The sequence below is a fragment of the Cervus elaphus genome, chromosome 17 (assembly GCF_910594005.1).
Source record: "Cervus elaphus chromosome 17, mCerEla1.1, whole genome shotgun sequence".
NCBI lineage: Eukaryota > Metazoa > Chordata > Mammalia > Artiodactyla > Cervidae > Cervus > Cervus elaphus.
Window position 1 is genome coordinate 34,953,401 of NC_057831.1, and position 22,905 is coordinate 34,976,305.

At 35.5% G+C, this 22,905-nt stretch overlaps 1 protein-coding gene across 5 annotated transcripts in view; it reads right to left on the reverse strand.

The window, feature by feature from the left end:
* CCSER1 (coiled-coil serine rich protein 1) overlaps window positions 1-22,905 on the reverse strand; it is a 1,392,355-nt gene that overhangs the window by 1,038,174 nt on the left and 331,276 nt on the right. The gene's annotated exons all lie outside the window — the stretch shown is intronic.

The following is a 22,905-nucleotide window of genomic DNA, read 5'->3' on the forward strand; positions in this document are numbered from 1 at the left end:
GTGGTTCAGCAGTAAAGCATCTACCTGCAATACATGTAGATTCTGTCCATGAGATTCCCCAGGCAAGTGTGTTGCTCTTTCCTCCTCCAGGGGATTTTCCCCCCAGGGATCAAACCCACATCTCTTAAGTCTCCTGTCTCCTGTATTGGCAGTAGGGTTCTTTGCCACTAGCACCACTTGGGAAGCCCCTAGAATGCAGGATTTATTTCACAGTAAAAGATACAGCCCTTACTATATGGTACCATGCTAACTGACAATCATCATAACCACGGCTTCACTTTTGCACAGTGAAAAATATGTGCATGTTTTTCATACATACATGTTTTAAAACATACATAACATAGCTTCACTTATACTAAGTGAAGTTTGATCAAAGCAAGGGTGCAAAGCATGGGTTTAGGTTAACACAGTACCAGGCAAAATAAGAACTGCTGGTATTACTGAACATCTTTCAGTTATTAAAAAGTGACTTTACCGCATTACTTTTAGTTTGAGCATTTTTATGTTGTTGCCTTAGAAATCGTAACAAACAAATAACAATCATATTGGTCTTTCTTCCATACTATATTTTTGATGACTTTTACTTTCTTTAGGGTTTCTGTAGTTAGTTTTAATCTATTTCAAGGAAAATATTGGTTGACTTAATAACAGTTAATTAAACTCAGTGGTGTTTTATTAAAATAACCAATACATCCTCAAAAGTTAACCAGACGACCTTGTAAAAATTTGAAAAAGTTGAAATCAGTCATAACTGTTATGAGTACAGATCAATTCTAGGGAATAGAATCTACTCAACTCCTATAAGTAGTGAAATACAGGAAATCTAAGATAAATTTATTTCTTTCAATTCCACTTGAATCTATAGATCAACATTCCAAATTGAAGGCATTTGCTGTATAGTCCAACTCCTGAACACAAATATTATTGAGCAAAATAATTTCATGTAGGAATTTTTCTGTTTTCTATTTTTTAATAAATCTTTCACTGATCATTTTCTGAAAAGAATACAATGATTCTTTGATACCTTTCAAACTATTCTTCAATAGTTCTGTAACTATCATCATAGGAACTGAGGCCATTCTGTCAACCTTCAATTGTTATGTCTTCAAATAGAATCTATCATGCTTTTATTGAGACACTCTGGACCTAATTTATCTAAATTATGTCCCCAATAGTTCACGAAAGTTACATTATAAAATAGGTCCCATTGATTTTTGAGAAGTTTCTGTTTATTTTTAAGCTTTGAACAGATAATCATTTTTTCAAAAGATATTGATAGTATTTGAATGAATTTCTTTCCTGATAAAAATAAAAATATGAATTGATCTTAATTTTAATGTCAGACAGTCTTTCAGCAGTAAAGCAAAAAGATTTTATTTGCCACCTCCTCATTATATTCCACTGTTGCAAGGGCCTAATAATTACGGAAATATCTATTTATAATATAGAATACCAAACTGAGTAACTGCAGGCCTTTTATTTAACGTTTGGCTCCTCAACCGCTCTATCATAAAATGATAATCTCTGCCTTATACTTGAAACTGCTATTAAAAATAAATGATAACAATGCATAAGCTATAAATCATTGTTCATCTGTGCTGTTCTTATGTTGTTGTTGTTGTTTATTCGCTAAGCCATGTCAAAATCTTTTGAGACCCCATGGACTGGAGCCCGCCAAGTTCCTCTGTTCATGGGATTTCCCAGGCAAGAATACTAGAGTAGGCTGCCATTTCCTTCACCAGAGGATCTTCCTAACCCAGGAATCAAACCCACATCTCCTGCATTGATTTGTGGAGACTTCACCACTGAGGCCTCATAACTATGTGTTATTTCTGTTTACTTTTTTAAACGCCCATACAAAAATTATTGGGAACCCTTTAGCTCAAATTGAATGAACTCTATTATTTATTTGGGGAAGTGATTTATATATTTGCTAGCATGAAATACATTGCCATCTTTTATTTTAGACATTCAATAGCCCATAAGGATGAAGTAAAGTATGTTACAATGCAGCTAAACTGTAACTAACTAGTAGGTGAATAAAAGTCCATTTCTGAAATAAGTAGGAAAATGTAGTAAGTCTTATTAATAAGATAACCAGTTTGGGAGATCAGCACCAAGCTAACCAATAACAGTGGTCATGTTAGTCCAAGTCAAATTTATAGCAATAGTAAGCATTTAAATCGTTTCTTACAATTTTTAAAGCACTATTACCTAATCAAAATAAACTTGGCTAGGTTACTGGATAGTAATCATTTGAATAAGAGATGACAAGGGCTCAAAAATTTAAGTGACTTTCCTAATATAGACTCCAGTATCTAAAATTGGAGGAGGGGTGGTACACCACATTTGTGTTTAAACATACAACTTCTTTAGGGAAACATTGGACCCGTATTGTGATAATAGAGAAGAATCAAGCCATTTTATTATGTAGCAAATAAATTTGCAGACAGATTAATATTGACACCAGATTAAGACCAGGAACTTGAAATTATGAGAACATCTAAAAAGAATGCTAAACAGAAATGAAGAGAAATTATAGACATCAGAGGTCCAAAGAGGAGAACCAGGGTGGGAAATCAAGGCAAGGGATACAGGCAGCAACAAAGCCATACAAAGAGCTGGAAAAGAATTTTGTTTGAACCAATGGCTACATAACCCAGGAGACCCATTTCTTGTCTATAACAAGAACTGCTCTGAAAGTATGCTAGAGTTGTGACTGTGAGTTTTAAGGAATAGGAATTTAATGAAATTTTAGAATTAACAGAATTCTATTTTAACTATTAGATGATAAGCTTCAATAAAAATTCAAGCTACTGTTCACTGACCATAAGTATGGACTCTATACTGTGTAGCCTTTTAAAAATGTCATCTACTGATTCTATAAATTGAGTATAAATTTCCAAGTATATAAATTGCTGAGATTCAGAGAGATTGTTTAGCTTGCTCAAGGTCACCAAACTTTGAAAAGACAGGACAAGAATTTAAAAGTAAAGTCTAAACTGCTAATATCTCTTTGTTCAAGATGAGTAAAATTTCAATCAGTATTTTAAGAATGTTGACTCACAAGAATGAGCTTTTCACAGCAAAATACAAAATATCTTTTGTATTTCCTAAATCTGTCTTAAAATGTGTTAAGTCTTAAAATAACATACTAGTTCTAACTTGAAGTTTGAATTAAAAATTTTACATATAAGATTAATTTTTTAACTCTTGAGATCATATTTCATTTCTCTACATGGAAATATTTTCTCTTCATCTTCTCTCAGTACACTGGTGTTAATGACCCAGACTAATACTCTGAAACATGAATCAAGAGAGTATCCTCTTTGAGAGAAATAAAAGTTGAAGAATGGCTTTAGTTATCAGAAAAAGCTTAATCATGGATTCAGAAAATTATCTACCCCACATCATTAATTATTAATCCCAGAACTCTATAAAGTACAAAGCATTCTCATTATCCTAGTATTTATTAGCCAAGTCCCCATATTTATGATCATGTACAGAGAAGTACAATTTTCCATACAATAAAATATTCACAAGTGAACTATTTATAAAATTAATCCTCCCTCTACCATTCTCTCCCCATTCCTATCTCTATCATCAATAAAAAAAGGTACTTGAAATGATGATTTTTACATTAATTGATGACTTTAAAAGGTTTTTAGGAAAACCAATGAAATCTTGGTATGTTCATGTGAAAATCATCCTCTTAATATAATTATACACAGCTAAAATGAAGGGTGTCATATCTTAAGAGCTATTATTCTATTTTGATCAAAATATTATACCTTCCCCAAAGTATTATACCTCAGTTATGTCCAACTCTTTGCAACCCCAAAGACTATACAGTCCATGGAATTCTCCTGGTCAGAATACTGGAGTGGGTAATAGCTATTCCCTTCTCCAGGGGATCTTCCCAACTCAGGGATCAAATCCAGGTCTTCCACATTGCAGGCAGATTCTTTACCAGCCACCAGGGAAGCCTTTCCCAAATGTTGTAAAGTATAATGTATTACAAATTGTTTTCACTTTGTCCCAGTTTTTAGCCAGTTAGCATCTTTTTTCACTCCTTCTCATAAAATTTTGGTTTCCATATTTTCTAGATTCACATTTAGGTATCTTTTTCTATTCATCCTACCTTTAGATACATGACTATCTTTACTTATAAATGTCGGACAATGATCATGTAGTCCAACCACCACAAGTCAATTTCCTTGCAAAAAGCGGTTCAGGGATAAGGAACATGTTCTCTCTGAAGCCCTGATTTTCTCCAATGTTTTTCTATGTGAAAAATTCTTATGAACATGTAAGACTGTTAAGATATGGCTCATTACAAGAAACCTTTCTACTAACCCATACTGCTCTCTCTAAAACAAGCCTTATTAAGAGTCACTGTTTCAATGATTTATTCAAAACATATTTATAGCCCATACTATGAATCTGGTGCTATGCTAAGGCCTTCAAATTCAATGATGAATAAAAGAAAGGCTCTCTACATTCATCGAATTAAAAAAAAAAAAGTATGTAATGGGAGGAAATATTATTTACAAAAAGAGAAAATGATTGTTGTACATTGTAATTCTGAGAAAAGAACATCAATGATGCACTTAAGGTGACTTTTTTCTTTTTAATTGAGGAGACCTTCTGGGCCCAATCTAAGTGGGACAGTTGAAGACAAAAATGTTTGTTGTTCTGTTTAAGAAAATAACAGATGCGTACATAAGTAGCATAGCAAACAGCACATATATAATTAACTTTTACTCATGATTTCCATGAGCTTTAAAGGACAGTGAAATGTTATTAAACTTATTTATATTTTTTGATCTAGTTAACATAAACATGATTATCTGTTTTCACATGAATAATTAGTTTTCACTTTTTATCATTCTTTCAATTTACATGGCTTAGAAGTAATCTCACACTTTTTAAATTCCTGCTTTCAGTTTAATATAACATGTCTCATTGGTTGGTTTTGAAAATTTTTTGAATAAGGTAATGAAGCTACACATGACAAGTATAAATACTAATTTGTAACATATTTCACAATAATATTTATAGATTTAAATACCATCATTATATACACATATACATACACACACACACACACACACACAATCACTGCTGCTACTACTGCCAAGTCACTTCAGTCGTGTCCGACCCTGTGTGACCCCATAGACGACAGCCCACCAGGCTCCCCCATCCCTGGGATTCTCCAGGCAAGAACACTGGAGTGGGCTGCCATTTCCTTCTCCAGTGCATGAGAGTGAAAAGTGAAAGTGAAGTCGCTCAGTCATGTCCGACTCTTCGCGACCCCATGGACTGCAGCCTACCAGGCTCCTCCGTCCATGGGATTTTCCAGGCAAGAGTACTGGAGTGGGGTGCCATTGCCTTCTCCAATATATAATCACAGGGTCATACTAATATGGAAAAAACTTTTGAGATTTTTGGTGATATTTTTATTTTGGAGCAAGAGGAATGATTGATGTTTAATATCTATGAATCTAACAAGCGAGCAATATCTCTGAATCTTGAAATTGAAACAGTGAGTTACTTTTGTGCCAATCGAATATCAAGCTTACGTAGTATATACAATAGCTATTTTGAAAACTGCAATCTTCCTATGGCACAAAGTGAACATAGGTATATAAAGTATGTATAGCAGAAAAATGTAAAATAAGTTCCATGAAGAAATTTATGTTTTAATTTCTGTGAGGCTGCAATGTCTTGTTTTTGTCCTTAAGATCTTTTTTCAGTTGAGGGTCTGTCACTTATAATCTAACTGATTAATAGGAAATACACGTAAGTATCTGCCCTGTTGAAACTTCAGTAATTTATGCTGGCATTGGAGATTATCCACAGATTTACTAATGGAATCGAAAATCAGTCTGAGCAAAACTTTATATTTACTGGCACAGCACAGACCAACCTTTATTAATTGATCCTTCAACTCAACCACGTTTCTGAAGATGATTGGTTAGAGAGCAGTGTGTTCGATACATTGAACAACGTACTTAGTTTGCCTTTTAATCTCTGTTTAGCTCTCAGTTCACTCTGTAAGGGGCAATGAAGCAGTTCCAGATTACTTTCCAGGGCTTCTGGGTTATCAAAGGACATCTAAAGCTCTGTCAGAGTTGTTAAGATATATGCTACAAAAAATGTTGCAATATTCCGTTACGATAGTCCCAATCTCATCATGGTGGTGGGTGAAATAAATCATTTCCAGTTTCTCTCAGGAAGCTTTAAGTAGCTTCTAATAATTTATTTTTCCCTCCCCCAACTACAGATATGAGAGAAAACTTGACCAATAATTGGGATAACAGTACAGTAGATTTAACAAGCCATTCCTTGTTACTTTTTTCTAAAATAAGTAAATAATATTTCTTTATGGCACATTAATCTTGTAACCATAAAACTTACTCAAATAATCAGTTTTAAATTTAAATGGTAGCCATTTACCAAGCAAAAACTTTAAACTGCCAGGTAATTAATGATGTGAAATATATAGAAATTATATTCACTTTAAATCATAAAATTGATATAAGCTACCTGCTTCCCATTACATTTTGACATTATCAATTTTCTGAAAGTAAACTTTCACTCATTTTAAAAATGCTTTCTAATTTCTCTTATTTCAATTAAATGATGAAGCATGTGTGTAAATTTGATATAATGCAATAATTTTCAGTTTTTTTTTTAAGCAAAACAGCATTTTCTCTTGAAATACATGAATTTCAAGCTAGAAAACAGAAAAATGAGAGATTACTTCTTTAGCTTTATTGTATAATCCTGTTCTGAGTGGATGGTCAATATGACATTATTTTCATAGTTATTTATAATGTAATAGAAGTAATACTTTTAGTAGAAAAAAAGTATGAACATATAATTTTGTAATCTCCTTCATCTAATATTGACTTTTGGAATTTATACATTTAATTTAGGCTTTGATATTATTTAGTCAATCAGCCTTATGATACGATGAGACAAGAAAGTAAGAATATCCTGAAAGAATGTGTTACCAAGAGGGGAAAAATAAATTTTCACCTGGAATGTGACATTTCAGTTCAAAAGATACTGATGTTTATAGCTTGGTGTAAACATAGTAGAATAGGCTTACGTGTCGAAAATGTTTAAAAACAGAAAATTATTGTAATTTCACCAATATGAAATTCTTACTGCTTATTGTGCCAAATTTTTTGAAATTACATAACACACAGAAATATTAAAATAGCAACTGAGAATATTAGAGTAAGAGATTATGTACTGTTATAAAATACTTACTTTAAATCCTAAATTTTAAAGAGTAGATAAAAATAGGGAGGTAGGTAAAAAAATAGCCTTAGAATGAAATTTTAACTGACATGAAATAAATAAACACAAAGAAATGCAAAAAAAAAAAATTAATACAAAACATAGCACCCTTTAATGGAGAAGGAAATGGCAGCCCACTCCAGTATTCTTGCCTGGAGAATCCCAGGGACAGGGGAGCCTGATGGGCTGCCGTCTATGGGGTCGCACAAGAGTCGGACACGACTGAAGCGACTTAGCATGCATACATGCATTGGAGAAGGAAATGGCAACCCACTGCTGCTGCTGCTGCTAAGTCACTTCAGTCGTGTCTGACTCTGTATGACCCCATAGACGGCAGCCCATCGGGCTCCCCTGTCCCTGGGATTCTCCAGGCAAGAACACTGGAGTGGGTTGCCATTTCCTTCTCCAATGCATGAAAGTGAAAAGTGAAAGTGAAGTCGCTCAGTCGTGTCCGACTCTTAGCGACCCCGTGGAACGCAGCCTAAAGACTGCTGGGTTCTGTTACCTCTACCGCCTAAATCTACATACAGCATTCATGTAAAAATTCATACGAAAATTTCAAAACAAGAAGTCTGCTGTAACCACTGACTGTTATAAAATCCATTTTCCCCCCCCCCGGGAGGCATGTAGGATTTTAGTTCCTGGATCAGGGATTGAACCTGAACCTCTTGCAATGGAAGCACAGAGTCTTAACCACTGGATTGCCAGAGAAGGCCCTAAAATTCATTCTTATATCATATATATCTTTGTACATATCTTCCTTCTAGATTTTCATTATGCCTTTTAGATCCACACAGAATCATGACTATGACATAATGCTTGGTCTCAAATTGTAGAGAAAATACCAAGCTTATTTCTGTAAAAGTCATTCAAAATAACTAAATTCTTTTAAAAGTGTCTATGTACTTTCATCAATACTTCGTAATATTTTGAGGCACTGTATTATATCTGTGAAAGCATGTGACACACTTTAAATGAACATGTTGGTAGGAAATAATCCTTTTCCCCCATCTTTTACTATTTCTCTAAATTCATATACGCCCTTTAATTCTTTGACAAAATATGTAACTTTAACCTTATTGATATGAACTTAATAAAAGTTATAGTCCAAAGAAACATAAAAAAGAGAAAATAACAAAATAGTTCTAACAAAAAGCTAATAAAATAAATGACAATAAAAGGACAGAAGCATTAAAAAAAAATAGCTTTCTTCCTGGCTCATTTGAGGAGAAATACATACACAAATGAAGAGGCATTGATTGATTGTGATAATCAACAGTGAAGAATTTTGTTACTTAAGTTCTTCTATTTATTCTGTTGATTTGAAAATGCTAATCATCTTTTGCATTATTGGTTTATAATGGCATCCATATTTTTATGTTGTAAATATCTATAAAAAGAACTGAATAGGAAAAGGATGATTGTCTAATGTCTCGTTCCACATTTAGTAATTAAAATAACTGAAAATAAAGTATATTCTTTTTTAAAAGGGTCATCTTGAGCAAATTACTTAACCTATGTGTGACTTGGCTTCCTCAGATGAAACCTGGGGAAAATAACACAAAACATTGCTGAGAGGATTCAATGAATTAATATCTGTAAAGTTTCAAATAGTATGTGACGCTTATTATGAACTATATGCTTGTTGTTGTTTAGTTGCTAAGTCATGTATGACTCTTTCAACCTCATGGACTGCCATGTACGAGGCTTTTCTGTCCCTCACTCTCTCCCAGAGTTTGCCCAAACTCATGTCCACTGAGTCAATGATGCTACCCAACCATCCCTTCCTCTGTCTTCCCCTTCTCCTTTTGCCTTCAACCTTTCCCAGCATCAAGGTCTTTTCCAGTGAGTCGGCTCTTCACATCAGATGGCCAAACTACTGGAGCTTCAGCTTTAGCATCAGTCCTCCCAATGAACATTCAAGGTTAATTTCCTTTAGGATTGACTGATTGGATCTCCTTCCAATCCAAGAGACTCTCAAGAGTATTCTCCAGCAACATAATTTGAAAGCATCAATTCTTCGCTGCTTGGCCTTCTTTATGGTCCAATTCTCACATCCAAACATGACTACTGGAAAAATCACAGCTTTGACTATATGGACCTTTGTTTGCAAAGTGATGTCACAGCTTTCTTCCAAGGAGAAATTGTGTTTTAATTTCATGGATGCAATCACCTTCCATGGTGATTTTAGAGTCCAAGAAAAGAAAGTCTGTCACTGTTTCCATTCTTTCCCCATCTATTTGCCATGAAGTGATGGGACTGGATGTCATGATCTTAGTTTTTTGAATGTTGAGCTTTAAGCCAGCTTTTTCACTCTCTTCTTTCAAGTTTCTCTTCACTCTCTGCCATTAGAGTGTTTTTAGAATTGTATCATCTCAGTATCTGAGGTTGTTGATATTTTGCCCAGAAATCTTGATTCCAGCTTGTGATTCACCCATCCCAACATTTTGCATAATGTACTCTACAAAGAAGTTAAATAAGCAGAGTGACAATATATAGACTTGACATACTCTTTTCCCAATTTTGAACCAGTTTGTTGTTTCTAGTAGAGTTCTGTTGTTTCTTGACCTGCATAGAGGTTTCTCAGGAAACAGGTAAGGTGGTCTGGTACTTCCATCTCTTTAAGAATTTTCCACAGTTTGTTGTGATCCACACAGTCCAAGGTTATAGCATAGTAAATGAAGCAGAAGTAGATGTTTTTTCTGAAATTTCCTTCATTTCTGTATGATCCAACAAATGTTTGCAATTTGATCTCTGTTCCTCTGCCTTTTCTAAACCCTCCTTGTACATCTGGAAGCTCTCAGTCACGTACTGCTGAAGACTAGCTTCAAGGATTTTAAGCATTACATTGCTTGTATGTGAAACGAGCAGAATTGTATGGTAGTTTAACATTTTTTCTGCTATTGAATACACAACTATATTATTTTTTTAAATGTATTTATAAATTCAAGAAATAATATACCAGTACCTACAATGTATAAAATCTTGTGCTAAGCCCAGGAGATTAAAAAACAAATGAAAATATTGATAAAAATTACCTGTCCTCAAAAAACACCTGTCTTCAGTGTCTGGTAAGAGCAAAGAATACAGGCAATTATATTTCTGTCTAGAAAGCACCAAAATAAAGGTGTTTATATATTATAGGAGTGCATGGGAGTAAATTAGTCTCCAAGAACTTTAATTTTACCAACAACTGTGGGAATCTTTTAATTCATAGATTTGAAAATATTTGTGAATATTTATTATAGATTCCTCTAAAAAGCAAAGTAGGCTCCTTCACATTTTACAAGATAATACCCTAGACTTTCACTCCTTAAGATGTCTCTCTGATGTGTGTGCTGCCAATGTTTGCTTTACAGAGAACTGTGGCTTAGAAATACAGTCTTGCTTTATCCCAGACCTGTGAGTCAGGTTTTCAAACTCTTACTTCAGAGTTCTTTCTTTTCAGTCATTGATAAAATTACTGTTTGAACTCCATGTGGCATCTTCAAACATTAATTATTCAAATATTTACTATGCTAATACTGAAAGATTAACAGTGGCTATGCATTAATCAAATCTAACTATTTTCAATTTGACAATGTCAGACAACTATAATAGTGGATCCTACTTTCTAAATTAAAGATCTTTTACTTCAAAAATAAATAAAATTAATCAATTCTCCAGTATCTCTGAGTACCTACTATTTATTATCATCCTAAGTATTACAGAAGAATAAAAAAGATTTTGTTATAAAAGAGACCCAAATCTGTAGACAGAAAGATAATTCTCTTTAGAAGTTAAGCAGACAATAGCATATTATGAATAGGTAATTTTGAGGAAATATCTAAAATCATAAATTCCATAAAATACTACTTTTTGTTATAGATCTCCTTTCCTGTCTTCACGATGAATTTCTTCCCACAAAAGATATCAAATCAAATGTTTTACTTGTTTGTATCCAGAATTAATCTACCTGTTTTACACTTAAATATTGGATGCTTAAAAGGATACTTAAAGTCCTACAAAGCAAATGCTATTGTCCATATTTAGTCAATGAGGATACATGACTTCAATAAAGTTAATAATGTTTCCTACATGGTCCTGCTATTAAGTAGAGACGTTAGATTTCAAAGCTTTTGACTTTTTTCTACTAATCTATCTCCCTTGAGAGGCAAAAATTAGGAAATTAATATTGCTTAATATAATCTTTATTTATGGTGTTATTAAATAACTTAGGTTATTATCTACATTACAGAATAAATTCAATTGAAATCTTTCATTTATTGGAAAACAGAATTTTTCCATGTGATGATGTTAGCAGGGGCAGTTAAAGTTAGCACCATCCTTTTTATCTGTGCATGAGAGCTACTTTCACTACAATGGTGTTGCAACTGCAGTCTCTTATGATCTGATAAATTGTATTTATATCACAGTATAAAGACTAAATGGTACTGTACTACACTGCACTGATGAACTGGAACACTTCAGTCATCTTATCAGGCTGTCCCAACTCATCTAAAAAACAGCATCTGCATGTTCACTGTACAAAGAAGAATTGTCAGATTAGATGCAAAATGTTACAATAGGATTTTTTGACTGGTCTGCACAAGAGACCAGATACTATGATTCACTAAGGAGCAGAAAGCAAAAACAACAATAATCAATCAAGGTAAGCAGTTTCTCCAGGGATTTTTATTTATTTGGTATTAAAATCCACTGGTTCCTGAGTAAAACATGAAGTATGAAAACAATCAACTCTCTTGAATCTTTTTTTTTTAATTTAATAAACCAGTAACTGATGAGACCACATTTTGCAATAATGTGAATAGACTCTATGAAACAGAGAAGGATCCTCTTACAAGCGCCCCACAGTAAACATACTCCTGTCACCAGGGTGAGAGGTGGAGGGGTGAGCCAGAACAATTGGTGGAAGAGTTTTAAGCAGATTGCACTTGGCTCTCAGGCCTAGAAATGGGCACAGGAATGGTCTCTTCTGGGTACTCTTTCTGGCTCACTCTCTTGCAGTTTCCTTACTGACAGTGGATAAGTATCCTCTGCTTCTATCTCCTGGGTCTTCTCGTCCCTCCAGATAGTTTACAAAAACTGCCCTCTCCCTGACCAGCTCTGAGAGCTCAAGATGTTCCTGCTTTTGCAGCTGGCCAGACCAGCTTCACTCTCCAGGTTTTCTGGGCAAGTTTGAGTCTAGTATATGCACTGCTTCAGTTTTCTGAGGCATAAATCCATCATCTGTCTTTCGTGCTTCCAACTGCAGAAAACAGCTTGAAACTCTGTGTGAGTGATTCTCTTGAAGATTTTTCACTAGACTTGAGATTAGGAAGTTACTTCTCCCAACTCCAATCCTCCTCCAAAAGCTGTGGAGGAGACTCAAATTTAGGCCACAGTTCTCTCCACAGAAGTCTTTCCATTCATCTCCTCTGACAGCCCTCTCTACCCTTGAATTAACCAAAATCACAAAATAGGTATTGTTTCTTTTGAAAATCTGCATGCGAAGAGGATTGTTTCATATTCATAAGAGTATCCTCATACTTACCATATTTATGACTCAGTTTTTTTAATGAAATTATGCTTATTAGAAGTCATAATTTATTAAAAGATATCCCACCAACTGGAAGAAAGATTTGCAATGCTCACAGCTACTCAGAGAAGGCAATGGCAACCTGCTCCAGTACTCTTGCCTGGAAAATCCCATGGACAGAGGAGCCTGGTAGGCTGCAGTCCATGGGGTCGCTAAGAGTCGGACATGACTGAGCGACTTCACTTTCACTTTTCACTTTCCACTTTCATGCATGAGAGAAGGAAATGGCAACCCACTCCAGTGTTCTTGCCTGGAGAATTCCAGGGATGGGGCAGCCTGGTGGGCTGCCATTTATGGGGTCGAACAGAGTCCGACACAACTGAAGCGACTTAGCAGCAGCAGCAGCTACTCAAGTTTGGAAACATGAATGTATACAGAACTCTCCAAGAAACACAAATTTCTCAGTAAAGAAATGGACAAAAGATATGGATAGGCAATTTATGGAACAGGAAACATAAACATCCAATAAACACTTACAAAGATGCTCAACATCACTAGAAAGACGTCAATGTAAATCAAAACCACAATGAGGTGCAAGTTTACACCTCTAAGATTGGAAAAAGTATAAAACTTTACAAGGCTAAAAGTGGACAATGGTGTAGACAATGAGGACCGCTGGAAAATGATCTGTTGAAGGGGAAAATGTATGTCTCTTACAACTCTGTCATCCTTTCCAGAGAAACCTTACACCAGAAGCCCATGAATGTTCATAGCAGAGCAGTTTATGAAGCAAACATTGCAAGACACGTACATATTCATTCACAGTACATTGCATAAATAAATTTTGATACATTTATATAATAAAATATTATACAGCAAAAAATAACTAGAACTATAAGATAAACATCTACCAGCACACTACTGTGTGGCAGCTGTGTCTCCTTTATCCCTACAGCTTATGAGGCATCAGAAGGAGCTCACTCTCCTTGACTGGACCCAGGACAAGAACTAGGACCTCTGTGGGGATGATCTTGGGAGGTAGACTTAGGCAATAAATGAAGAAGAGTTTCCTAAACAGCAAGTATGGCAAGGACACAATAACCTGTCCTCTAAAGGATGAGCTGTCTGTCACTGGACGTACGTGAAGAAGGGTTGGGTGACAGTTTCACAGGCAGTGTATCGAGCACTGAATATCAGCCCTGTAAGGGCAGAGTCGGGGACTGTTGTTGTTGAGTCTCTCAGTCGTGTCTGACTCTTTGTGACCTCATGGACTGCAGCACACAGGTTTCCTTGTCCACCACCATCTCCCGGAGCTCATATCTGTTGAGTCAGTGATGCGATCCAACCATCTCGTCCTCTGTTGTCTCCTTCTCCTCCTGCCTTCAATTTTCCCCAGCATCAGGGTCTTTTCCAGTGAGTCAGTTCTTCACATCAAGGGGCCAAAGTATTGGAGTTTCAGCTTCAGTATGAGTCCTCCAATGAATATTCAGGATTGATTTCCTTTAGAATTGACTGGTTGGATCTCCTTGCAGTCCAAGGTACCTTCAAGAGCCTTCTCTAACACCACAATTCAAAAGCATCAATTCTTTGGTGCTCACCCTTCTTTATGGTCCAACTCTCACATCCATACATTACTACTGGAAGAACCATAGCTTTGACTAGATAGACCTTTGTTGGCTCAGTAATGTCTCTGCTTTTTAATATGCTGTCTAGGTTTGTCATAGCTTTTCTTCCAAGGAGCAAGCACCTTTTAATTTCATGGCTGCAGCCACCATCTATACTGGTTTTGGAGCCCAAGAAAATAAATTCTATCACTGTTTCCATTGTTTTCCCATCTATTTGCCATGAAGTTTTGGGACCAGATGTTATGATCTTAGTTTTATGAATGTTTTAAGCCAGATTTTTCACTCTCCTCTTTCACCTTCATCAAGAGGTTTTTTAGTTCCTCTGTGCTTTCTGCCATTAGTGTGGTGTCATCTGCATATCTGAAGTCATTGATATTTCTCCCAGCAATCTGGATTTTAGCTTGAGCTTTATCCAGCCTGGCATTTTGTATGATGTACTGTGCACTAAGTTAAATAAGCAGGGTGATAATATACAGCCTTGACATACTGCTTCCCCAATTTGGAACCAGTCCATTTTTCCATGTCTGGTTCTAACTGTTGCTTCTTGACCTGTATACAAGTTTCTAAGGAGGCAGGTTAGGTGATCTGGTATTCCCATCTCTTTAAAAATTTTCCATAGTTTGCTGTAATCCACATGGTCAAAGGCTTTAGGTAGTCATTGAAGCAGAAATAAATTTTTTTTGTTTTTTCTGGCATTCTCTTGCTTTTTTTATGATCCAATGGATACTGGCAATTTGATCTCTGGTCTCTCTTCCTTTTCTAAATCCAACTTGAACACCTGGAAGCTTTTGGTTTGCGTACTGTTGAAGCCTATCTTAGATAATTTTGAGCATTATTTTGCTAACATGTGAAATGAGTTGGATACAGATGGCCTTCATTACACCTTTTCCACATCCAGAGGCCCCTGTGGTTCTGAGATTCAGTGAGTTTGTAAGGTGAGGTCAAAGAGGACAGGACTGAATTACTAACCAAACTCTGACACATGTATGTGATGAAACTGCTCACTAGTAAAATGGTCTGGACCTTGGCACATGCGACAATATGAATAAATCCCAAAAACTTGCTGAGGGAAAGAAGCTTTGCACAAGAGGCACAAGTATGTGATTCCGTTATGACGTGCCTCCGTTTCTGATTGTTTCTTTTTTTAATGGGAGAGTTTGAAGGCACCTATTGATAGATAGTAAATAAAGGCTACAGATCAGTATAGGAGGGAAACTATTAGTAAAGAATCATAAGAATTTACATAAGGGCCTACATAAAATTTTATTGTTGTTGTTCAGTAGCTAATTCATGTCCGACTCTTTGTGACCCCCAAGGACTGCAACACGGCAGGCTCCTCTGTCCTCCACTGTCTCCCAGTTTGCTCAAATTCATGTCCATTGAGTTGGTGATGCTGTCTAACCTTCTCACAAAATTTATTTACATTTATGTGCATTTTCAGTGAGAATCAGTGGTAACAATTCAAGAATACATTTGTATGTGTTTCCCACATTTAATTCCATTGATAATATCCAATATAAATTAAAAGAATATAAAAACTCCCCCTTGAATAAACTACTACTAATTCAAAATAACATGTCAGGATTATCACAATAATACATTATTTTATCATGATTACAATGAGTGGTTTCTCCTTTGTCCTTGGTAAGGGTTTGGTATTAACTTTTAGTTAATAACTACATATAACTTGCCTTGGTTCTGAAAAATATATTGACTTAGTTCAGTTTTTACATTTCACCATCTCCAGTGGCAGCACCCTAGTCCAAGCTACTGTCAGCAACCACTTAAATGGTCTCACTGTAGACATTCAACCTGTCCCCCATTTAGCGGTAAGCTGATAAATATTAACTACAAGTTCTCTGGGAGAGGCAAAAGCCTTGATTTATAGAATTTGCCAATTATTGTGGTAAATATACCCACCGTGTCTGAGAAAACTTGCAGTATGAGATCGCTGAACCAGGAGCTGGGAAGCTATGGTGACAGTTTAGTTCCTCCAAGCCAGCACCATCATACCAATGCCCCCACTCGCCTATGCTCTCACTTCAGTTGTGTCTGACTCTTTGCAACCTATGGACTGTAGCCTCCAGGCTCCTCTGTCAGTGGGATTCTCTAGGCAAGAATACTGGAGTGGGTTTCTATGCCCTCATCCAGGGGATCTCCCCAAACCAGGGATCAAACCCGCATCTCTTACGTCTTCCTACATTGGTAGGTGGGTTCTTACCACCAAAACCACCTGGGGAGACCACCAATGCCCCACCACATCCAATCTGTTCCTTACAAGAAACCATAACAAAGTTTTCAGAAGATAACACTGATTGTGTCACTTCAACCTTACTTAGAAGCATGTTTTGTTTGTTTTTTTTTCCCCTCCCCTTTACTCCCACCAGCTTTTTAAAATTTCGCCCTGACCCTAGCCATCACAGGATATTTGAACAAGCCCTTCTCCTGCTGCTAAGTTCCACCTTTGCCTTTTCACTTAGTTAACTAATATGCTCCGTATCTTAGCTCAGGTGTCACCTCCTCAGCGAATTTTTCTGACTTTTTTGACCATGTCAAAGCCTGTTAGTATAAACTCTTGTAACACGATATATCTCTATATTATAACTATTGTCACTTCCACAGTCTCCCACTGTTTCAATTAATCAACTAATGTGTGTCTTCTTGACTATACGCTAAGTTTCATGAGAGGTTCTCAACTCAAAAATCTCCAGCCCTGAGCACAGTACCAAGAACAAAACAGATAATCAAGAACTATCTATTTTTATGGATTAAATTAATAAATACATGTCTACTTGAAAGGATGAGTGAATATGTTCCCCTGAAATTTGAAAAGGAAAGTTGGAAATGAGGTGATAATAGAATCATTTGTGTGTTTCCAGTACAACTAGAGTTTGTGCAACAACTTTAGAAGACATCAGGGAGTACTTAAGCTTTTCCAAATTTAACATATATACAGTATTAATTTATTATAAAACCAGATAAAAAGAGCTGATAGAACTTAGAATTTATATGGTTAAGGATTCTCTAAGAATAAAATAGGTTACTTTTACTCATTCTTTAAAAATATACTAAGTAATAGCATCCATGATCTCTTAGAATCATCTCAACGAACCATCCTGAGGTCAATAACATGAACTGCTACATGGAGGCCTTGAAACTTGGACTGAATGACAAAATGTCTAAGGAATGCTTTATTTCTAAAAAATGAAACACTAGATCACATCTCTTAGGAAGTTTAGATCACTCCCTGTGAAATAAAATAAAAACAGAAGTGGACAAAGAAATAACAGAGTAACTTCTCACTCCCCTTTTCACCCACCATATTTATAATTTTCCATAAAATCCCTTCATTTAAGATATTGAGCCATAGTATGTATAAACAGATTGTGTGTATCTCAACAAACATTTCTAAAAAGAAGCACAAAAAAGAAATCCATTACCAATCACGGAAGCTGTATTCTTTCATTTTCTACAGATTCTGAATTTAATGTGCATTTCATGCTCTTTGCTCATATCTGTGGTTTGATAAATATTTAGATTGGAGTAACGTGCTAAGTGTGACTGGCTATATGGATTTATTCATTTATTTACTGGTACCAATGGGCCTTGGTTGCTGCACAGGAGCTTTCTCTAGTTGCAGTGAGTCGTGGCTACTCTTTTTTGCCGTCTGTGGGCTTCTTATTGTGGTGACTTTTGTTGCCTAGTACAGCTTCTCGTTGCATGGGCTTCAGTAGTTGAAGCTCAAGGGCTCTAGAGCGTGGCCTGAGTGAGCTCAGCTGCCCCACAGCAGGTAGGTTCTTCCCAGACCAGGGGTCGAACCTGGGTCTCCTGTACTGCAAGGACCACAGGACCACCAAGGAAGCCCTGGACATATATTTTAAATATTAATAATATTTACTATTTTAATATTCATTCATATAGTTTCATACTCAAAGCTTTGACCACAAAATTCTCTAGTTATGGTCAAATACCTGAAAATTGTTTAATTTCATTTGATCATAGAGATGTTTCTATTTTTCCAGCAAATTTATCTGGCACATGGTATTCAGAGCTACCTATTAGACTAGACTGAAAAGTAAAATCCACACCTTTGTTTTCGTAACTAAGATTAAACTTCAGATATATAAATGAAAGACAAGCTCTGTCTCCTTCCCACTACTGTGCTCAGAATGAAGCTTTCCTTACTAAAAGATTTAGGTATTTCTGATCACCTGGTACACAGAAAAATTTATACTTCATCCCTAATAGGAATTAATAATTTCTATTTTTTCTTACTGAATATTTATCAAAATGATGAATATATGATAATATTTAAAAATAAGCTGTCACATATAGAATACTTATTGAGTACCCAGATAGGACTGAAAGTTGGTAAGGTAAGTGTTTCAGGCATAAAATGTTTCTTACACTCTAAAATGATACATCAATGCAATAGTATAATTAAGACCAATATTCTGGGTTTACTTTCATAAATTTGTACTTATATGTCAATAAACTTGACTTCAAACAATCATATGGCTGAGAAAAACCTACTCCTTACGCTAGAGGAAAAGTATCTGTTGCCTTCATACTGTAATTCACCTTTTCAGGTGCATGTTTTATCTCTTCACCTAGATTTGAATAGCCTTGAAAATATATTCTTACATATTATTTTGTATGTACAATCTTATGCTTTATTCTAAAGCCCATATACTGAGATTATTGCAGTTCTTCCTAGCAAGAGATTTACTGAGTTCTTAACTACATGCATTCTGTGAGTCCTATCCTATGTCTCAAAGACTCAACAGTTTATACATTCATCATGTGAAGTGTGTAAAGTTAGAGATAAAAATTTACTTAAAGAAACAATTCCATCCTGAATTTAAAGGGAATATTAAGTATCCAAAAAAATGTCTCAACATACAGCATTCAAACACCTTAATATTAAATTGGTGGGTTATTATTTTTCCCAATGGGAAATCCAAAATACAGAAATCAAATACTACCCAGGACTTTGCTAATTCTATTTATAAAAATTTGATATGTTTATGTATCTAATATATTTGTTGTAAAAATTACAAATTTTTTATATTCTTGACTTCATATTGTGTCCTAGATATTGCACTGCAAGATACAGTAAATCCTACATTAAAAAGATACAAACTATGGTTAAGAAAGTACCAAAAATTAGTCCAAGATCTGACCTCCTAACCATCAAGTTATACTGCCTCTCAATAGCACAGCTGGACCAAATAATTTGAAATAAAATTAGTCAGAAATCCTTTAAAACAAGAAATTAAGATATACATAACTGTATTTTAATGTATTAGAAGTCTATAGTTTAAACATAATAAATAATTCTGACTTTTTAAATTAATGTTGCTAATATTACTACTTATATTGAGCATCCATTATTTTGACTTCCTAGCATCCATAGCTGCCTTCTTCTACCAACATGACCCATATTTTGAGAGTGGACATGCTTTTCCTCTCTTATCTCCACCCTCTCCTCCAGGATTTGTCAAGTAACTTGGTTCTAGCCAATCAAATCATCAAATATTCTTGGGTATAGTGATTGCTTTAAGATAGTCATGTCAAATAAGCTAAGCTGGTCAAAGCCAATGACACACATATATAGGACACTTATTGTTTTGATTAAAGGGAATGAGAAACCATTTATTACCTCTGGATTTGATGAAAAAATAAAAATTCATCCCAGAACCTGCTGAAGGCAGTAATGTCACTAGAGGAACCTCTCTGAAAGTAGAAACTACAAATCGGAAAGCAGAGAAAAGAGATGCAGATGGAGAAAATAACTCCCCATGATATTGTCTGAGTACCAAATTAACCATACTTCAGGAAATTTCTACCTTTATACTTTCAATTACATGAGGCAATTACAATCACCACCCTTGATTTTTCTGAAATAATTTACATTGAGGCTTCTCTCATTGGTAAACAAAAGTTTTAAATTAATCACTACGTCTGAATTATACTGTGTTCCTGTCATACAGTCATGCGAAAGTAAAGTATTAGTCGCTCAGTTGTGTCTGACTCTACGACCTCATGGACTGTGGTTCACCAGGCTCCTCTGTCCATGGAATTCTCCAGGCAAGAATACTGGAATGGGTAGCCATTATTTTCTCCATGGAATCTTCCTGGCCACACAGCCATACCTATCATTTAATTCTCAAAACAGCAGTGTGAGGTATGGAGGTCATACGTAATCTCCGTTTGATAGATGATCACTATTTGAATGGTTTCATTAAGATCACAGTGAACACACACGTTAGAAGAGTTCTGAAATATGAGAAGTATATGCCTTTCTGGTCAGCTCAAATGGTAAGAAAAATATAAACAAACATTAATGAAGTAATCAATAACTAATTGAATCTGGATGTGAGGGGAAAACATATTGAGATTTTTTAAGAAAATAAGAATAATGGTTGCTTTACACAAATATAAACATCAGAAGGAAAAAGCTGGAGGGGGCTAGTGCTAAGTCGCTTCAGTCATATCCAATTCTTTGCAACCCTATGGACTGCAGCCCGTCAGGCCTCTCTGTCCATGGGATTTTTCCAGGCAAGAATATTGGAGTGGGTTGCCATTTCCATCTCCAGGGGATGTTCCCAACCCAGGGACTGAACCTTTCTTTCTTACATCTCCTGCACTGGCAGGTGAGTTCTTTACCACTAGCGCCACCTGGGAGGCATTTGAGGGGGATAGAGGAGTCATTAATTTGGTTCAAACAAACTTAGTATAAGATTCTGGTAGGACACCTAGTTAGACAAGCCCAGTCAAGAACTTGATACATTAGATTGCATTAGGAAGAGTCTTCAGGAGAAGAGTATGTAACTGTAAATCATCAGGTCAATAATGCTGATAGTTAGAAGCTATGAAAGGGGAAACATAACTAACACTTCTGTGGATTTTTAGATTTCAGATCCTTTAACAATATCACTTCACATAACACTCAAAATGACCCTGTAAAGATGGTGATATCATGCCAATAACAGATATAGAAAAAAAGATAAAGAGTGTAAAGTAAAATGTCTCAAATTTCCACCTAATACGTAGAAAAAGTTTTTAACTAATATCTCTCTGACTCAGAAAAACAAAAACAAAACCTTTAAAAAGAAATAAATAATCCAGTTAAGAGAGAGTGCTTAAAAAAGAAAGTAGATTCAGAGAACACAGAGGAGTATCAGAGTGAATGTAGGGTAACAGAAATGGCCAGTTAACAAGTACTGTCTACTTCAATATAGACCTCAGAGTAAAGAAGAATGAATGAAGTAGCTAAGAATGGAAAATATATTTTATGTAAGCAAATAATATGATTCACCAGTTTTACATAGAATCATTGAAAGATAATCAAGGAATTTAAAATCCAATTTACAAATATATAAACTCATACATAATTATAAAAAATGCATTTGAGTTTTCTAATATAATTCAATTGGCACATGTGAGATGTAACCTTCTTTCTATTAGACCAAAAAAAGGCTTTTCAAATCTAAAAATTAGACTATATTAACAGTAGTTCACTTTTAGAGTGTATTAAAATTGAATTATAATCTATCTTCCTGAATTGGTTAGTATTTCCTTCCTCTACAATGAGAATATTAACACTATTTTCATGCCATCAAATATAAACATTGCTCCACTTGAATTCAACATTACTGCATATAACATTAAGAGATTTTCTAATTGATTTCACAGAGTATCAGGCAGTATCATATCCCAGGAAACTTGGTCTTCAGGAGCATATCCAGTAGAAAGACATCAAGAAACAAACAAGTATGATAAAGTTAATCTAATAGATGAAAGTGAAAGAGGAGAGTGAAAAAGTTGGCTTAAAGCTCTTCAGAAAACTAAGATCATGGCATCTGGTCCCATCACTTCATGGCAAATAGATGGGGAAACAGTGACTGACTTTAGTTTTTTGGGCTCCAAAATCACAGCAGACGGTGATTGCAGCCACGAAATTAAAAGCCGCTTACTCCTTGGAAGGAAAGTTATGACCAACCTAGACAGCATATTAAAAAGCAGAGACATTACTTTGCCAACAAAGGTCGATCTAGTCAAGGCTATGGTTTTTCCAGTAGTCATGTATAGATGTGAGAGTTGGACTATAAAGAAAGCTGAGTGCTGAAGAATTGATGCTTTTGAATTGTGATGTTGGAGAAGACTCTTGAGAGTCCCTTGGACTGCAAGGAGATCCAACCAGTCCATCCTAAAGGAGATCAGTCCTGAGTGTTCATTGGAAGGACTGATGTTGAAGCTGAAACTCCAATACTTTGGCCATCTGATGTGAAGAACTGACTCATTTGAGAAGACCCTGATGCTGGGAAAGATTGAGGGCAGGAGGAGAAGGGGACGACAGAGGATGAGATGGTTGGATGACATCACCAACTCAGTGGATATGGGTTTGGGTAGACTCCAGCAGTTTGTGATGGACAGGGAGGCTGGCAT